The sequence below is a fragment of the Macaca mulatta genome, chromosome 2 (assembly GCF_049350105.2).
Source record: "Macaca mulatta isolate MMU2019108-1 chromosome 2, T2T-MMU8v2.0, whole genome shotgun sequence".
Lineage (NCBI taxonomy): Eukaryota > Metazoa > Chordata > Mammalia > Primates > Cercopithecidae > Macaca > Macaca mulatta.
The window spans coordinates 196968434-196981513 of record NC_133407.1 but is presented as its reverse complement, the minus strand read 5'-3'; the positions used below and the strand labels follow the sequence as shown (position 1 = coordinate 196981513).

The 13080-nt window shown below is 35.8% G+C and overlaps 1 long non-coding RNA gene across 1 annotated transcript; it reads left to right on the top strand.

Annotated features, from left to right (window-relative positions):
* Positions 1-1032: 1032 nt before the first annotated feature.
* Positions 1033-8102, top strand: LOC144339551 (uncharacterized). Its single transcript, XR_013414599.1, has 2 exons — positions 1033-1173; positions 6076-8102. It is a non-coding gene; the product is annotated as an uncharacterized LOC144339551 (long non-coding RNA).
* The last annotated feature ends 4978 nt before the right edge of the window (positions 8103-13080 follow it).

The following is a 13080-nucleotide window of genomic DNA, read 5'->3' as shown; positions in this document are numbered from 1 at the left end:
TTTACTAGTATTAAAGTTCAATTGGAAATCCATTTTATGTGTTATGCAAAATGTCCTTTATTTGTCACACATTTAAATTCACTAAGATAGAAGACTCAATATCTTTTTCTACCTGAAGGGGAGAGAGGTTAGGTGACACAGTGAATTAACTTTAAAGCTGTCTCTTTTCATCTCTAAAGACCTGAAGGTCACATTTACTTATATTGACTTACAAATGGGAAGTATAGTGGTTCCAGAAATCACCCATGTACCACACAAATTGCCAATCATGGAGATCTGTGCTCAGAAGAGTCCCAAACCAACAACAGAAAATGCTGTAGATAAAAAATATCCTAAGTTTTTACAAGGAGGTTTTTTATAGGAGGCATGATGAGATCTAGCTGTAATTCTTAATGCCCTCCGTAATGTTACAGAGTGATAAGGCTTAGTAATCCTTTTTCCATTTATTCTTTTCTTTTTAATTTATTGAGAAAACTATGAAATAAGAAAACCAAGTAAAGTAGTCAAGGTCAAGGTCATAGAGTAAATTAGAGCAAGACTCAGAGGGAAGCCATTTTGTCTGCTAAATCTCATAGCCAGAGTTGGTAGAATCACTTTATACTCCTAAAATATCTGCATTGTTGATTTCTCTATCACACATGCCTACATTTTGTAGGCATATTGTTTCTCTATTGTGCTTTATTTAGATTAGCACCAAATTTTAAAATTCAATTGCAGCATAAAATATTAATAGACCATATAATCATGATGAGTATTTACAAACGCAAGCAAAATAAATATATACCTTAAGTAGTTTTAAAGTATATAGCTGTAGAAGATATTAAATACTGCAGGGACCTTTGAAAACAGTATGCTGAGAATAGATAGGGCTCAAGGACAGTATCTCCAATTGAACTTTTAATGAACTCCCGTAGGCGCCAAGAAGGCGGGCAGATAAGGAAGAGCATAGAAACAAAGAACTGAGTAGAAGGTTACATCTGGGAAAAGAAAGTTTGTTTTGCATTGCATTCTTTCTGCTGACGTGGGGTTTATGGAGTATAAATAAAGTGAGGTGGAGGCTCTGAGCGCGGCCGCCATGTTCTCTGTGTGTCTTTGTCTTTTGTGTGTTCTTTCATTCTCCACCACCCCCGGCACGGACCCCAACAAGTGGTGCAGCGAGCAGGGTCAGCACGGGTGAGTAGGGGAGAACAAGAAGGGGAACCCCCTAGGGGCGGGTAAGTCCCAGATATTGTTAAGAGGAACCTTCTTAAGCTTTCATTATGGGGAATTCCATCTCTCTGGCCTCAGAATATTTACGGCTGTTTCAAGGACTATTGCTGTCTATAGGAGTGGAAGTGAAAGAAAAAGACTTTGAAGTGATTGTTTGCCCATGTTGAACAACATTGTTACTGGTTTCAGTATCAGACTAAAGAGCAGCTGAATCGCAGAGAATGGTTACAGGTAGTAAAAACTCTGCTTAGAGCCCTCCAGTTAGGGGATATTATGCCTCTAAAATTGTGGACCTTGTGTGACTCTATCACTCAGACATTAGAGTTACTTGAGACTGATTCAGAGTGTGGTAATGTAGCCACAGGAGGAAAGGTATCTGAGGATTTGGAAAAAATAAATAAATAAATAAATAAATCTGAAATGGAGCCCATTTGTGCCAGGATAACAGAGGATGGGGGGGTAGCAAAAGGGGGAGAAGAGAAAAAGCCAGCTCTTCCTTCTTCTAAGGGAAATTCTGACATGCAGAGTATTATGGAAATGCTTCAACAAATATTACAGATATATTCTTCTAATTCACCTTTGCGAGCTTTCCCTGTTTCTTTTCCTTCTGCCCTGTTAAAAGAGGATTTTCCAGTGCCTCCAACCCCCCGGCTTCCTTATCTTTACCTTTGTTTGGCAAAGTTGAAGCCCTGTTCACATCAGACATACTTTAAATTTATACTAAACACCTGTTTAATATGTCAAAACCAGTGTATATGTATATCTTGTTGTTTGTTAAAATATTATGAGTATTTCAATAGTTAATAAATAAGCACATTAATATTAACTATTAATATTAATATAGTATTAATAACCCCAGCTAGGAAATTGTTATGTTATAGGGGTGCATAGGTTCCACCAATTTACACTCCAAACAGAAGTTGAGTATTCGAGTTGCTTAACACATTAACTACCTCTTGATATTTTCTGTGTTTTTAAATTTTAACCATTGTATTGTGTATGTAATGATTCTCAATTTGGTATTAATATACATATTTCCGAGTAATGATGTTAGACATATAGGTTTATTGTCATTTCTTTGTTCTGCTACTTTTGGTTGGGTTATTTACCTTTTCCTATTAATATGTTGGGATTCTTTATATTTGGGGATATGAGTATTATTATATATTATATATACTTTTAATTAAAAAAAAATTTAAGGAGCTGGATCTGTTTCCAATTATTTGTGCTTCTTTTGCTCCTAATGCTCAGTTTTCAAATGGTGGCAATAATGTCCAATTTAATGCCTTACAAATTAAATTTTTAAAAAGAAATGAAAGCTGCCATTTCTAACTATGGACCTCAATCTCCTTTTATCCTTGGTCTTCTTGATATTTTTCATCAGAAAATTTGATAATTCCTATAGACTGGAAGACTTTGGCGAAGGCTTTTCTTGATCGTTCTCAGTGGTTACAATTGCACAGCTGGTAAATGAACAAGGCACATGTATAGGCTAGGAAAAATGTTATGTGTGATCCCCCTGGACCCACTGAGGAACAACTCACAGGCACGGGCCAATATGCTACTCTTAATGCTCAGGCTGGTCTAGATGATGTTGCCCTTACTCAAATCAAGACTTTGTTTTTAAGGGCCTGAAATAAGGTAGAGATAACAGGAAAATGTTCCCTTTCCTCTGTGAAGATTTTACAGGGCACAAATGAACCATATCTATATTTCGTAGCCCGTCTTCAGGATGCTGTCTTCAAAATTGTGGGTGCTGGCCTTGCTTCAAAAATTTTGTTACAAACATTGTCTTTTAAAAATGCTTATGCTGACTGTTAAAAATTGTTAAAATCGTTAAAGGCCAATGGGGCCAATTTAGATAAATATATTAAAACTTGTGTTAGTGTTGGAGGGGCTATTTATCATGCTCAATTATTTGCTGGAGCTTTGTCTAAAGCCTTAAAAGGAAATAACAAACAAGGTGTTTGCTTTCAGTGTGGTAAACCTAGACATTTCAAAAAAGAATGTCATAAAAATTGAACACTTTTATCCCTCAAGGCAGAAAGCTGCCTTCAGAGGTGTACAAATATTGTGGTAAAGGTTGACATTGGACAAATAAATGTCGTTCCGAAACTGATAAAAGTGGAAATTTACTGTCTCCTCTCCTGGGAAACGGGAGTCGGGGCCCACAGGCTTGGGGCCCCAACAATTACAATACAAGTCTACTACAATATTCAGTGAGCAATGGCCTACAACATTAAGGAATAAATTCAAGTCCTCCTTAAGGATCCCACACCTTACCCCAGTTTCTCAGCTTTCTGCGGCAACTAAGCAAAGCGCCGCTGCTGACTTAGCTATTACTCAGCCTTATACTTTGTCTCCTAATAGAGGAGTATATAAATTAGCTATTAGAGTGTGTGACCCTTTGCCAAAAGGACATGTAGGACTTTTGTTAGGTCAAAACAACAGTGCTATACGGAAGTTAATGATGATTCCAGAAATCATTGATCTTGATGTTACTAATAAAATTCTTATTATGGTACAAGTTTCACAATTTATACGCCTAGAGGCAGGGGAACGTATTCTCAATAGGGAGGATTTGGTAGCACAGAAAAAACTGTTTTTTGGGAAACTTTAGTTTCTAATCAAAAGCCCTTATGTTCATTGCATATTAATGGAATAGTTTTTAAAGGGTTAATTGATATGGGGGTGAATATGTCTATTATTTGTTTAAATTAGTGGCCTATACAATGGGAAAAAAGACAAGTTTCAGTTATACTCACTGGCTTGGGTGCTGCTTCTGTGATTTATCAAGACGTAGAACCTTTAACCTGTGTCGGTCCTAAAGGTCAACAAGGTCAAGTGTTTTTTTTTTTTTATTTTTATATTGTTCCTATCAATATTAATTTTTGGGAACAAGATCTTTCACAACAATTTGCTGCTTTTTTAAACATTCCTCATATTTCCTCAGCTGCCAAAAATATGATGTTCAAAATGGGCTACAATCCTTTAAACTCATAGCCACCACTCCTATTTAGGTGAAACAGTGACCATTATTTAAAGAAATACTTAGGACTCTAAAAGAGTAAGTCAAAAAACAAATGGCCGAGAGGAATATAAAGCCACGTATTTCTGCATGGAATTCCCGTCTTTGTCTTGTCTTAAAACTATAAATGTTTACATTAAACCTAGGGAAAGTTTACAGCCTGGTCTTCCTAATCCTGCCCTTATCCCACAAAGTTAAAACCAGAGAAAAGCAGCAAGATGCTTTTGTAACATTACAAACTCAACTTTCTTTCTACTCACTTAATATTGCCACAGAAAAAATTTAACTGGATTTTCTTATTCAATATTTAGGTTATACCTTGGGGGCACAAAATATTCGACCCCAAAAAATTCAAATTCGACGTGATCATTTAAAAACATTAAATGATTTTCAAAAGTTTCTAGGAGACATTAATTGGATGCGTCCTGTTTTAGGAATACCAACATATCAGTTATAACATCTTTTTTCTATTCTAGAAGGAGACAGTCACTTGGACAATTCACGCCATTTAACTCCTTTGGCTTTACAGGAACTCCAGCTTGTTGAAGAGCAACTTCAAAAGGCCCTTCCTTTTGTTTATTTCATACTTTACCTTCTCCCACAGGAATGACTCATCAAAACTAATCGACCACTAAAATGGATCTTTTTGTCCAATAAAATATCTAAACGCTTGGCTACTTATATCGATCGTTTAGCTGAACTGATCATCAAAGGACAGCATCACTGTGGACAACTTTGGGGAGGAGATCCTTCCTTAATTATCTCTCAATTCACTCATAGTCAGATCACTTATCTTCTTGCAACTTCTGATTCTTGGCAAGAAGCTTCATCAATCTTGAGTTACAGTTTATCCTTATCCCTCGGTGCAATAGGGAGAATTGTTTGCTATTCTCATGGTCTTACTTGATTTCCCTACTACTGGTTGTAACATTGTTAGTGATTCTCAATACGCCGTTTATGTTACTTCTTATATTTCTCAGGCCACTTTACCTCTTTGTGCTACTTCTTCTCTTCAGAAATTCTTTTCTTTGTTATCCTTTACTTTGAGCCAACGTTGAGCTCCTTTATTCATCACTCATCTTCGTTCTCATTCTCAACTTTCTGGACCATTAGTTCATGGTAATACTCAGATTGATTTGCTTTTAATTGGCCACCTACATGCTGCAGAACAAAAATATACTCTACATCACACTAATAGTTCTGGCCTTCAACGATGGTTTCATTTAACTCATAAACAAGCTCGTTCTCTTATTCGAGCTTGTCCTTCCTGTGCTCCTTTGAGCATTCCATCCTTCCATCCTGGGGTTAATCCACGAGGTGTCCCTTCTTTTGGACGATTAAAATGTTCATCATACCATTGATACCTTTTCTCATTTCTGTTATTACTCATCTCTTAGTTTGTTTCGCCATCATGGGCATTCCTCTTATACTTAAAACTGATAATGCCCCTGCTTATGTCTCTCATAAATTACAAGTTTTCTTACAGCAATACAATATTCAACATATCACCGGTATCCCGGGCAACAGTCAAGGTCAAGCCATCATTGAGCACGCAAATTTAACTTTAAAAACTTAACTATTAAAACAAAACAAAAAGGGGGAAATGAGCCCCCCAGAAACCAGATTTTGAAACCAGATTTTGAAGGTTCTTTTTACCTTAATTTTTTTGAATCAATGGAGACAATTGCAAGACTCTGCTGTCGTAACCCATCTTTCCTCAACTCCCTCGGTGATAGTCCCTGCTGACAGTTTAAAGGTTTGGTATCCTAATGAAGAAGGTAAGTATGTTCAAGGGCAAGTTCTAAAACAGGGACGGGGCTATGCTCTTGTCCTTACAGGGAGCGGACCTGAGTGGTTTCCTACAAGATGATTGAAACCCTGTTGAAAAGAAAACTGGATTCAGCATGCATTTCTTCCTTTGTTAGATGTGCCTCGGCGGGGGACTTATTTCTCTTAGTGAGGCTTTGTATGAATATTGGACTTATATTCCCTTTCCGCCCTTGTATCAGGGAGTCGCCTGGGAGGAGGCGGAAATTAAGGTTTTCACCCATAACATTACTTGGATGCCGTCCCCCTATATGGACAAGGACAACATAGAACGGGAAACAGCGATTATAATCAGCACATACCAATTTGGAGTGGAAGGACTTCCAATATATATGGGAAATAGTCCTCATTATCTCCGAAAATCGCATGAAGCTTGGGCTGTTCGTTATAATCATAGTCATGTGGCTGCTAATACTGTTATTATTGTAACTAGAAGTTTTTAATATAATCATACTGTATATAGTAACGAAACTATTCCTAGTTCTTTACTTTTTTGTCCTATTCTAGAGGTTTCTCCTAATATTGAGGTGCTGGAGTGACAACAATGTCGGGGAACTAAACCCCGGATTTTATTAGAATAAAATGGGATGCAAATAACTGATTGAAGTGTGCACAGTGATTTTCAAACAAAATTTAGTCACATACCTTTGAAATGACACTGGGTAAATAAAAGTATTGCTGCTAACAGTAATGAAACCTTGGTATGGCATGAAGGAGGCCTGAAGTACAGAGTTATTTTTGGAAGTTGTTAGTTGCAGGTGATGCCATTAGCACTTTTGTGGGGAATATGCCCCTTAATCTTTCTAACCCAGATAACTCCTTTCATATTCAGTTATATCGAAATACCTCCTGATATATTATTGCTTGTGTCCGTAAGCCCTACCTATTATTAGCAGGGAATTTGACATGGGATAATGATACGGGGATTGTTAATTGTACAGATACGTGTACATTTTTGTCTTGCCTCAATCATTCCTGGTGGCACAACTTTACTGAGGATATTTATAACCTCAGGGCTCGTAGGGAAATTTGGCTACCTGTTAACCTTACGTGACCGTGGGGGGCATCACCTCTTGAGACTTATATTTGGACTTCTCTCCAGCGAACCCTCCGTGCCCTTGGACTTATAATTGCCTTGGTGATAAGCCTTGTCGCCATCGTCTCCACTGCGGCCGTAGCAGGGCTCGCTCTTCATCAAAGCATACAAAATGCTGAATTTGTGCAGCAATGGCACGAGCAATCTCACCGGTTATGGCTTCAATAACGAAACATTGATTCTCAACTTGCTGAAAGATTGGACAACATGGAACAAGCCTTGACATGGCTTGGAGATCAGCTCACTGTCCTCAGTACTCGCATAACATTACAATGTGATTGGAACTCCACTCAATTTTGTGTAACGCCTGTGCTTTTTAACATCTCTCAAAATTGGACCGTAATCCAAAAATTATTAATAGGCCATAAAAATATTAGTTTGGACATCCAAGAGATCAATCAGAATGTTTCCAAAGCATTTCGACAACAATTACATGTGTTGTCCGGAACTGTAACCCTTCAGAAGCTGGGTCAGCGCCTTGCTGCCTTTAACCCATGGACCCAGATGAAGACATGGATTTCTACAATCTCTGGAAGTATATTGCTTTGGGCACTTGGATTGAGTCTACTTCTTTTGGTGATTCGATGCTCCCTCCGTCGCCTCCAAAAAACAAAAGAAAACACAGGAACAAATATGGGCTACCTTTTTAAGATTGAGGCAAAACAAAAACAAAAAGGGGGAAATGCAGGGGCCTTTGAAAACAGTATGCTGAGAATAGATAGGGCTCAAGGACAGTATCTCCAATTGAACTTTTAATGAACTCCCGTAGGCGCCAAGAAGGAGGGCAGATAAGGAAGAGCATAGAAACAAAGAACTGAGTAGAAGGTTACATCTGGGAAAAGAAAGTTTGTTTTGCATTGCATTCTTTCTGCTGACGTGGGGTTTATGGAGTACAAATAAAGTGAGGCGGAGGCTCTGAGCGCGGCCGCCATGTTCTCTGTGTGTCTTTGTCTTTTGTGTGTTCTTTCATTCTCCACCACCCCCGGCACGGACCCCAACAAATACAATGATAATGTGATTATTTCATTTATTAAACACTGAATCCTTTTTCATTTTTTAAACACTGAATCCCTTGTTTCTGTTATTTGTGACTCCGAATATCACAAGGTGTCCTTAAGCAACCTGGCTTACAATATGGTCTCTTTACAGAGCCATCTCAAATATGTGGAGAATTGGGAAGATTACCCTGGGCATCATAATTTAGGAATATTCTCTTCTAAAAAAATTTTTAAGGCTGACTCAGGAAATTGAGTGGTGAGCTAGAGATGGTGGTGTTAAATCTTCAAGCTCCCATAAGCTGTAGCCACCCAACAACATTTCCTCCCTATCCAAACCCACACTACAACCCCCATCAGAAGAACAGAGGACACTGTTCCTTCCACATGTTTCATTCCTCAGGAAATATTTGTTTTAGAATGTACTTATTGCTTTCTTTCAGGTGTTTTCATTTATTCAAACAAGGAGATGAGACAATGTGATTTTTTTTTTGTTTATCCATCCCTTTCAATCTTTACATGTTTTTCTGCACTTTAATCATGTCCAATGAGAGATTGATAGCTCAAAGTGAACAAGGCCATCACTGCACAATGGTGCTCATATTAAGAGAAATTAGCCACTGGACCCAGTGACTAAAGCCTATAATCCCAGCACTTTGGGATGCCGAGGCAGGCAGATTGCCTGGGGTCAGAAGTTCGAGACCAGACTGGTCAAAATGGTGAAATCTCATCTCTACTAAAAATACAAAAATTAGCTGGGCGTGTTCGTGGGCACCTGTAATCCCAGCTACTCAGGAGGCTGAGGCATGAGAATTGCTTGAGCCCAGGAAGTGGAGGTTGCAGTGAGCTGAGATCGTGCCACTGCACTCCAGTCAGGGTGACAGAGAAAGATTCTGTCTCAAAAAAAAGCACATGCTCTCCTAAAACATTACTATATGGCAATGTTAATAGCAAAAGTATCTATGAAAAGAAGATACAGAATAGTAAAATATATATCTAATATTCACATTTCCAGTATAATAATATGACTTTATAATTATAAATGGGAAATACATCTATTGTTTTCATAGTACAAAGTAACCTGCATAAAGCTTCTCTCTACATTCTGAGTATGCAGGAATTTCTGATGGGTTGGCCTTTTTTGTTTTAAACTATAAAGACGATAGCTACAAGTTAAGACAGGTTGAGAATGAGATTATATATGATAGGTAGATAGACAGATGATAGATCGATACATAGATATATAATCTTTCAACAGAAGTGTGATACTTCCATATTTCTTATATTGTGACTTATCTTCCAATATATTAATAGAAGTTTTCTCACCAGTCTATATTATTATGTGTCAATTTCTTAAAGAGTTTTACATCAAGCCTACTTTTCCTTGGTTACTTTTTTTTTCTGGCAATTTTGTCAAGCATAAACCTATTTTGCTCTAAAGACCCAGAGTTAATTCTGTAAATTATTTATTCCAAAAACTCTTGCTGTTTTTTCTTCTATCACTGATTATGTTTTCAAGCTTGACACGTTGCATAACCTCACACTTTCAGAGCGTGCTTTTGTTTCAAAACTGTTTTAGAATGTTTTTATTGGTTTGTGTTTTCTCTTCTTCCTTCTCTATATGTTCATAAATCTAGTTTAAATTATATATAAAAATTCAACTGGTAAAGTTCTTAGTGTATTCTGCTCTAAAATAAGATTATACTGAAACCCATATCTTAAAAATTTAAATCCCATTACAATAATTTCCCCAACACAAACCCTAATAACACACTTACAAATATAAAACTCAAAGACATTGGAAACATTCCCATAAAACAAGATACATTTATTTCAAATGTGACTATAACAAAATCTCTTAAGACTAAAGCCAAGTATATTGTACTGTGATTCTTCCACTTACAAAACTGAGAGGATGCAAAATCTCTAAATTCCTGAAATCTATTTCATCTAAATTACATTCAGTGTTTATATGAGCTGTGTTGCTACCCACCAAAGTGATTTATTTTCTTTGAAATGAAAATAAGAAACTTACACAAGGCAGAGAAGACATTGATTTGATTTTTTTTTTCTTAGGTTCATAGTCAACATTGCAATTGCTCTTTGGTTCTTTTTTTAATGATTTCATAGTGTTACTAGGAAACAAAAGACAAACTTTTGTTATTATGGATGCCTTCATTTGGGATCTCTTATTCAATTATACCATAAGCTAGAAGAGTAATGCTCTTCTGAGTTTCAGGTTTTACATTTCAGATTTATTTACATGATTTTTACCTTGCTCGGAAAACAAATATATGTATATATTTTTTAGGTTTAATGAAACACACACACACACACACACACACATAACTTCTGAAAAGCTCTTTGTCTTTTAAGCACATTAGTCCCATAAAATTTACTTTGCTTAAACTCCTTGTGTCTACATACCAGATGTAGACATCCATACAATTGATTGTAAACTTTTCAGACAATCTCAGATGATCTTCCATTTCTAAGATATGCAAATTAATACATTGCTAGTGCCTTTTTATTGTAGAATTTTTTCTGTTAAAATACATTCATATTTAAATTTATTAAATTATTTATTCATTGCAGCTGTCAATTTGAATGATTAATAATCATTCTTTTTATTTTTCCTTACTATATTAGAGGTAAGAGTTATCCTTTTAAAAAGTTACTTGCTGAATCTTCTTAAAATCTGTGATAATAATTTAAAAGGATGATGATTGGCTTTATACAGACTCCATTTTTGAACTTTTATTTCCTTAAAATATTCATAGTTAGATAAATATAATTTTTTATTACAATTTTCTTAATTGCTTTGTCCTAATAAAAGTGGCAAATGAATACCTTGAGTCTACTCAATGCTTGTTTCCTATGAGTTAGATTACACAGTAAAGAACAGTTTCATCAAATATTTTATGCACTGTTGTTTTTAGGACTCTATATTTTCCTCAAACTGGAAACTTCTTGCTGAAATACAAATAATTCTGATTTACAATGATACCTAGAAATAATTTACTTTTCTCTTAGTATACATACCTCATTATGTACTATACACAGTTTTAGAGGAACAATTCATTAATAATAAAATATCAGTGGCCTAAATGATAAATTATTGAGAATTCTTACTTTCCAAATGGTAGGACATTGCAGATGGTGACAAGGTAGGCTTAGACACAAACATCAGTTTTCATGTCATTGTATATAAACTGTGTCACATTTAGAGACTTTAAAAGAACATGCGAGGATGTCAGAGCTATGTGGTCATGCAGGATGGATTTTTACGAATCTACTCACCTTTGCAGGTCCAGAAATATTTTTCAAAGATGAAAGACAGTGTTCATTCTTGAATTCCATTTGTATGGAACTATTAGCTAAGTAATTCATTTACTTTTCTCTGTTTTTTTTGAACATTCTTCTAATCCAAAATTATGGCTTTTCTGTACTATTCTAAATGAGCTTTGCTAGACGACTGGCTATAGAATTTAATAAAGTAAGTAGAGTTTCTAAATTACCTCTTTTAGAGAGCTTGCTTCCATTTTAAGAGAGATCTTCAATGTTCAGTGCCAAAATAGGGACTGCGTTTGAGAATTTTGTGTGGGTGAATAGAATAAGAAACCTATTGAGCTGAGTGAAATTAGTGGATTAAAGTAGTTTATCAAATAACAAACCAGAACATCCATAAGGATGGCCCTTTCCATTCTACCTTATTTTTTCCTCACTCTATTTTATTTTCTTCTTATCACTACCTAAAATTGTAATTTATCCCAACCCCGGTATAATGTGTACTTGCTTACAATGGAGAATTTTGTTTTTTTTTTTTCTGTTCACAGCTGTAGCCCCAATTACTACAGGAGTTCTTGAGTTCTTGACATAGTACAAACTAAAGCATTTCAAATGTTAAATAAATGAATCCACGGCACAAGAGGACAACAGGGCTCAGACATCCAGATTTCCAAAAATAACCGTATTTACATACGGTTTATACCAATGTTGAATGTGTTTCTAGTACTACATTTCTAAATCTCATGTTTTATCAAGAATACTATCTCTCCCTTTTCTCTAGGTTTAAAGAGAGTTTTGTTTCTCTTCTGTCCAAAACAAAGTTTCAAATTCTGATGACAAGTGCAAGAGACTTAGAGTCAGAAAAGCTCACATTTGAGTAGGAGCTTTACTCCTTGTTTCTCATCCAATATTGGGAAGTCTGTTTACCTCCCCAGGAGCCTCAGTTACAACTTGTGTAAAATTGGAAATAGCAATCCTTGCTCAGGCTACACCACAGAATCAAGAGAATGAGAAAAGTTTGAAATTGCTTTACAAACACTGGAGACCTATGTCTGTGTCTTTTTTTTTCTTATCAAATCAACTAATAAAACATTGCTTTGAAACATAGAAGAGAGCTTCAATAATAGCATACAACTGAACTGTATTCATAATTAGAATAACTGGAATATTAAATTTAAATCAACCTAGGTCTTCTCTAATTCTGTATAAACATTTCTACTAATTATTCCACTAACATTTTATAGAATTTTGCTAAGTGCTATTGGGAAACACTGAAAAAGATACGGACTTTTCCTGGAAAAAGTTTAGAATCTAACTAGAAAGAGAAAATAGGAAATGAAATAATAGTAAAATAAAGATAAAGTTTGTCCTGCATTACATTATTAGATAATGTCGAAAAAAATCGAGAATAGCCATTCCCCCCCGCCCCGGGATTTTTCAAGTCCAAATAAAAAAGAAAACAACTAATTATGTAATAATTATAATATTATAATAAATAAAAAAGAAAATCCCCCAATAAGGGAATTTTAAATATAAAGAGCTAGTACTGGACTCTAAAGGTAGGTAACACCTAAATTCCATGAATTTTAAATAATTTCAAGCCGGGAGTGGTGGCTCACATCTGTAATCCCAGCACT